Source organism: Salmo salar, chromosome 10, assembly GCF_965601325.2.
Source record: "Salmo salar chromosome 10, fSalSal1, whole genome shotgun sequence".
Taxonomy (NCBI): domain Eukaryota; kingdom Metazoa; phylum Chordata; class Actinopteri; order Salmoniformes; family Salmonidae; genus Salmo; species Salmo salar.
Window position 1 is genome coordinate 122,513,989 of NC_138300.1, and position 6,347 is coordinate 122,520,335.

Below are 6,347 nucleotides of genomic sequence, written 5' to 3' on the forward strand. Positions count from 1 at the left end.
ATATACATCTTTTTTGAGGCCTTGCTCACAATTCATTCTGTGGCAGCACAATGACCAAACGATATACTGTATGTGAAGCTCTTGATCATATCTTTGATCATGACACTGGTGAGGAGGAGAGAGTCCTTGTTAAACTTTGACACAAAGTAGTCTGTGATAAATAGCACAGTATGTTTCATCTGAGTATTTGTTATAGTCAAAATAATCCATACATTATGCTTTTTTTTTAACTCAAAAACGAGTAGTATGAGCTCAGGTCAATGAGTATAAATAGCAAATAGAAGTTCAAAACTTGTAATGTTCACAAGAACTTAAATTGATAAAAAAGATCTAACACAACATTAGGTGATAATATATTGATTATTATGGATTTATAATCAGCTATAATGGGGTGGTCAATTTGGACCAGGAACACAGAATTAACTAACATGAAACGAACACAACGGGAGGGTTCAGATTTACTCAAGTATTACAATTGGGTACTTTTTCCACCACTGCTTTTCTCAACCTAAATATTATGGTAGGTAACCTTGCACGAGTCTTGGCTTGTGTGAGCCGGAATGGCTCATGGGGCAGGAGCCTGTTTCTGTAGCGTAAGGCAACTTGATGTACAAGTACACCCATGGACAGGACGCTAGTCTATAGCAGGGCCTTACCCAAAAGCTATCACCTTAAAAGCCTATTTATGCTTGATCTGAAAATGTGGTCGGAGGCGCTATATGAATGGTGTGATGCAAATCGCGGAGCCTCCGGAGGCACACATAGGCCAAACTCAGCTCTGTAACGCATTGCCGTGCGCCTCTCAAATGTAACAATACCGTCTCTATATTAGCTCCGCTGTTACATGAGTGAGGTCCTGTAAAAATCACAAACTCACTTCCTTAACAACAGCTCTGTGCTGCTCCAGAAAGGCCAGAAGCATGAATGCCCTGACTTCTGTAGAGTAAATGCTGAATGGTCAATGAAGATGTCAGCTAGACAATGCAGCGCGTTAAATGCTGAGTGTCAAACAGAGATGCGTCAGGTTCCGTTTATACAGTCTTTGGTATGAGTCGGACAGGGATTGAACTCACAACCTTCCAATGTTGTTAAGGAAGTGAGTTTGTGCTTTTTACAGGACCTCACCTACCGTCAACCAATCATGTAAAAGCCACAAGGCCACTGAGATAGACAGCGGGCGAAATTTGAAACATTGGAGGACAGGCTACTCAATGCAATTACAGTTCAATTTATCGTGTGTTTTTGTTCAACTTGACTTGTTAATTGTATTTGTATAGTACTACTGATATGAATTACTGCATTGTTGGGAAAGAGCAAGCAACAAAGCCATTTCACTGTACTTGTGCACATGATAATAACAACTTGAAACTTGATACATAGACCTACTTCAATGTAAAATATCCCCTGTAAAAGTTGACTGTATACTGGTATTATAAACCGCACTGCCTATGATATTGCAAAACTTGAAATACATATAATATCTATTTACTAGGCTATTAGGTCCAATACAATTACAAATGCGCATTATAATTTGTTGTTTGGCTCCTTCGTGAATATGAACCAATCATGGCCAGAAAAAAAGGTGAGGAACATATTCTGCAATAGGAAAATAAAATAAATACAACAAATAATTCTATGTCTAATTATTTTAGATTCTAAAAAATAAAACACGTTGATTTTCGCTCTTCTCACTCATTACAAATGGTTACATTCTTGTTAATATGTTTTCCTGTTTTCAGTTTTTTATGAATAAGCTTTTCATCAACATACAATATTTCAACCACTAGCTGATGTGTATAGGCAAAATTTGTCGGCAGGTTAGCATATTCTCACTTTAAATTACATTTTTATAAATGCAAACATTTGCGTGAAAACCTGGGGCATGCACATTTTGGGGTATATTTTGTATATATGCACGGTTAATAAGACCCCTGGTCTTTAGCCCAGGCCCCTACTCTATGGAAGACCTGAAAGCATACAAAGAATTACAGGTATTCTATACAACTTTTTCATTTCTGGATGGACGAGACAAAGTGAGTGTGACAATGCAAAATAGCATCCACATTTTAACAGCTTGGCTATAGGCGTATTTTACATGATACTGGTTAAAGGCGATGTATGGTCATTCTGCTGTCTGTATGCGTTGGCCATGCAGTATTTACGGTGATATGTCCTCTGCAGAAGTCAGGGCATTCATACTTTTTACTTTTTGAGTTTCGACGAGCAGCACAGATCTGTTGTGAAGGAAGTTGTCAAAGATGTGAGTTTGTGTTTATACAGGAAGTACCGCCCTCACCTACCGTCAACCAATCATGTCCATATGGAGTTACGCAGAGCTCTCCACATAGTTACCAAATTTGAGATGCTCACAGGGATGCCTCTGTTTGCCTCCGGCCTAACTGGCATAATATTAAATGTTGGTCAGAAAATGTATACTGTATTTTCAACTAAAACCCATACACATCTTAGAATTGTGCATTCTCCCAATGTTCGTCTAATTTCCTGCCATTGTACTTAAATTAGCCAATATGCATTTATTTTTTTTGTACCTTTTATTTAACGAGGCAAGTCAGGTAAGAACAAATTCTTATTTATAATGACGGCCTACACCGGCCAATTGTGCGCCTCCCTATGAGACTCCCAATCACGGCTGGATGTGATTGAGCCTGGATTCGAACTAGGGACTGTAGTGATGCCTCTTGCACTGAGATACAGTGCCTTAGACCGCTGCGTCACTCAGGAGCCCAAAAACAGGTGTTACACTCCGAGTCTGCGGGAAATTGCAACCTTTCCCTGGATTATGGCAGAACAGTCAGGAAAAGTGCTGTCAGTTCACTGTGACCACATGGCAGGATTAGGGGAAGCTTGCTCCCACATCTGGAGTCCTATTTTACACGAATGCTGCAATCAGAATAAGAGACATCAACAAAGACTTGTCACAGAGGAGAAAGCCTACCGGAAGCTGCTATCCCCCATGAACAACTTAGAGTACAAGCCTGACCAGAGGAGAAAGCCTACCGGAAGCTGCTATCCCCCATGAACAACTTGGAGTTGTATCAGATCATACTTAACTAGTTTTTTTTTTTTTCCACCTGTGTTTGTGGGTAGTTGTTTTCTGTTTAGTTTATGTACCTGACAGAACTGTGCGCTTTCGTTTTCTTTTTGTTATTATTTTCTTTTGTGTTCTGAGTTATAAATAAATATTCATAATGAGCAATCAACACGCTGTGCTTTGGTCCCCTCTCTACGACAGCTGTTACAGTGTCTCCCTTGGGAGCAATGAGTAAGTCAATAGGTGTAACACTGTCCAGCAAGGAGTATTTCAGCATGAGACTTCCAATTACCCTCTCAACATGTATTCTTGAATTTGCAATTTTAAAGTTTCTTCTCCAACTCAACCCCGACTAGTTGCTTCTTTCCTCGTGTAAAGGCAGGTATCAACAAATGTTTTTGTGGGCATTGCATATACTCACTTCTTAATCCTCACTATGCCTATCAAAATAGTGTAGTGTAGTTAGCCTATACTCTATCAATTAATAAGGCTGATGGAACGGATCAGAATGTTAAGTTGAAAATGTTGATAAACTATTATTTCTTCACATTTTAAGCGCAGCAATGTGCACAGGCAATAAGCCTATACGTGCAAATGTCCCCACCCCCAAAAATGTGATTTGCACGATAACATGTACTACACATATGAGCAGTCTCATGGACAGAGACGGAAATATCCTTTAGAAATGTAGAAAGAGGGAAGATCTGTGTCACGGTTGTCGTAAGGAGAAGCGGACCAAAGTGCAGCGTGTGTGTCGTTACACATTTTATTTACACTGTGAAACTATGCGATACATAAACTTAAGAACAAAACAACAAACCGTGACGCAGAGGTGAACCATACACTACTCAAAAACAATCTCCCACAAACCCAGGTGTAAAAAAAAATAAAAAAATAAAAATACTTAAGTATGATCTCCAATTAGAGACAACGAGGACCAGCTGCCTCTAATTGGAGATCATCCCAAACAAAAACCCAACATAGAAATACAAAACTAGAACATAACATAGAAAAACTAAACTAGAAAAAAAAAATGTCACGCCCTGACCTACTCTACCATAGAAAATAACATCTTTCTATGGTCAGGACGTGACAATCTGAAGATGCAACCATTATCACGGGTTGATAATATGACTAGGATAATGCCTTTGGCTGCTAAACAATATTACCAAAAAGTTGATTTGAAAACCAATAGAACAAGAAAACTCATACCAGGACGTCTTTATAAAATAATTCCCTCCACGTTTCTATGGTGGGATTTTGGCTACAGGCTACTTTGAAGCAAGGTAAGACATGCCTCGTAATATGAAGTAAAACATCCAGGTTTCAAACAATTAAGGAACAGGAAAACCTTCTCAATTAGATGTTAACTAGCTACAAAGTAGCCTATGCTTTCCTGGCAGAATGATATCATGATTATTTGCATCAATCCAGTGGCCATTTGTTTTGCAGACTCCATCTCATGTGTGCTACAGAAAGACCGCTAACCAATCAACAGTGCTAGGAGCCTGTCCAGTTGAATTAAAAGGGAAACTACACTAAAAAACTTTACATTTCGTAGAATTTTCCCAGATCTCAAAAGCGGTCTCCTGATGTGGTTTAAACATTATTGTAGACTTAGAACATCCAATGTTTATTTTTTCCTTCTATTTAAAAAAAAAAAAAGTGACTTTCAGAACAAAAACCTGAAGGAAATGGAAAAAAAATCTGAAACCTGTGAATTTCTGCCTCAGGTCCGATACCATCATTGGGCCGCTGGCATTATACACCTGGCATTATACACCTGGCTAACAGTAGTGCTTTTGGAATCACTGTAGTGCTTTTGGAATCACTTTTATAGATAACTTTGACACCTTCTGGAAACAGAAGATACTCTACTGGAATGACGGAGTCCATCCAAATCATCTCGGCTCCTGGACTCTGTTCACGCATTATAAGGCTGCGTTGTGACAGTGACTTATCAATGACCCAAAGCCCAGCTCAGCTCATCCCTACCATTGTGACGCTGAGTTGTCATAATGCTGCAGAAAATGTACATTATCCCAGGGGTGTTGTCAGACACAATGTAAGTAACCTAATTTTATGTCCCTCTAACTGACCTGAATGCCTCTGATGATCCTACAGCTATTGTATGCAGTAATCATGTGTCTATGAATCAGAGTTATACTGTTAGCACTGAGGTGGTGTGCCCTAGTAGGAAGACCACTGTGTACAGCTCACCGTGCACCATCAGCTCCAATATAAATAACATGAGCAAGTCTACGTCTGATAAGCTTCATGAAGTCAATAACTTGCTTGTAACAGATGCCATTTATATTCTGACTATCTCTGAAACTCACTTAGATAATACTTTTGATGATACAGTGGTAGAATACAATTTTATTTTATTTCATCTTTATTTAACCAGGTGAGCTAGTTGAGAACAAGTTCCCATTTACAATGAGGTGGTCCCGTGTGGCTCAGTTGGTAGAGCATGGTGTTTGCAACGCCAGGGTTGTTTGTTCGTTTCCCATGGGTGACCAGTACGGAAGAAGAAAAAAAATGTATGCATTCACTACTGTAAGTCACTCTGGATAAGAGTGTCTGCTAAATGACTAAAATGTAAATGTACAACTGTGACCTGGCCAAGATAAAGCAAAGCAGTGCAACACAAACAACAACACAGAGTTACAAATGGAGTAAACAAGTGTACAGTCAATAATACAGTAGAAAAAAAAGGTCTATATACAGTGTGTGCAAATGGTTTGAGGAGGTAAGGCAATAAGTAGGCCATAGTAGCGAAGTAATTACAATTTAGCAAATTAACACTGGAGTGACAGATGAGCAGATGATGATGTGCAAGTAGAAATACTGGTGTGCAAAAGAGCAGAAAAGTACATTCAAGGTTATAACATCTACAGAAAAGACAGAAACGCCAATCGTGGAGATGTTGCGGTCTATATTCAGAACCACATTCCTGTAAAGATTAGAGAGGATCTCATGTTAAATACTGTTGAAGTAATATGGCTACAGGTTCATCTGCCTCACCTAAAGCCCATTCTGGTGGGAAGCTGCTATAGACCACCAAGTGCTAACAGTATCTGGATGAAGTGTAAAATGCTTGATAATGTATGTGATATCAACAGAGAGGTATATTTTCTAGGTGATATAAATATTGACTGGCTTTCATCAAGCTGCCCACTCAAGAAAAAACTTCAAACTGAAGCCAGTGCCTGCAACCTGGTTTAGGTTATCAGTCAACCTCCCAGGGTAGTTACAAACAGTACAGGAATGAAATCATCAACATGTATTGATC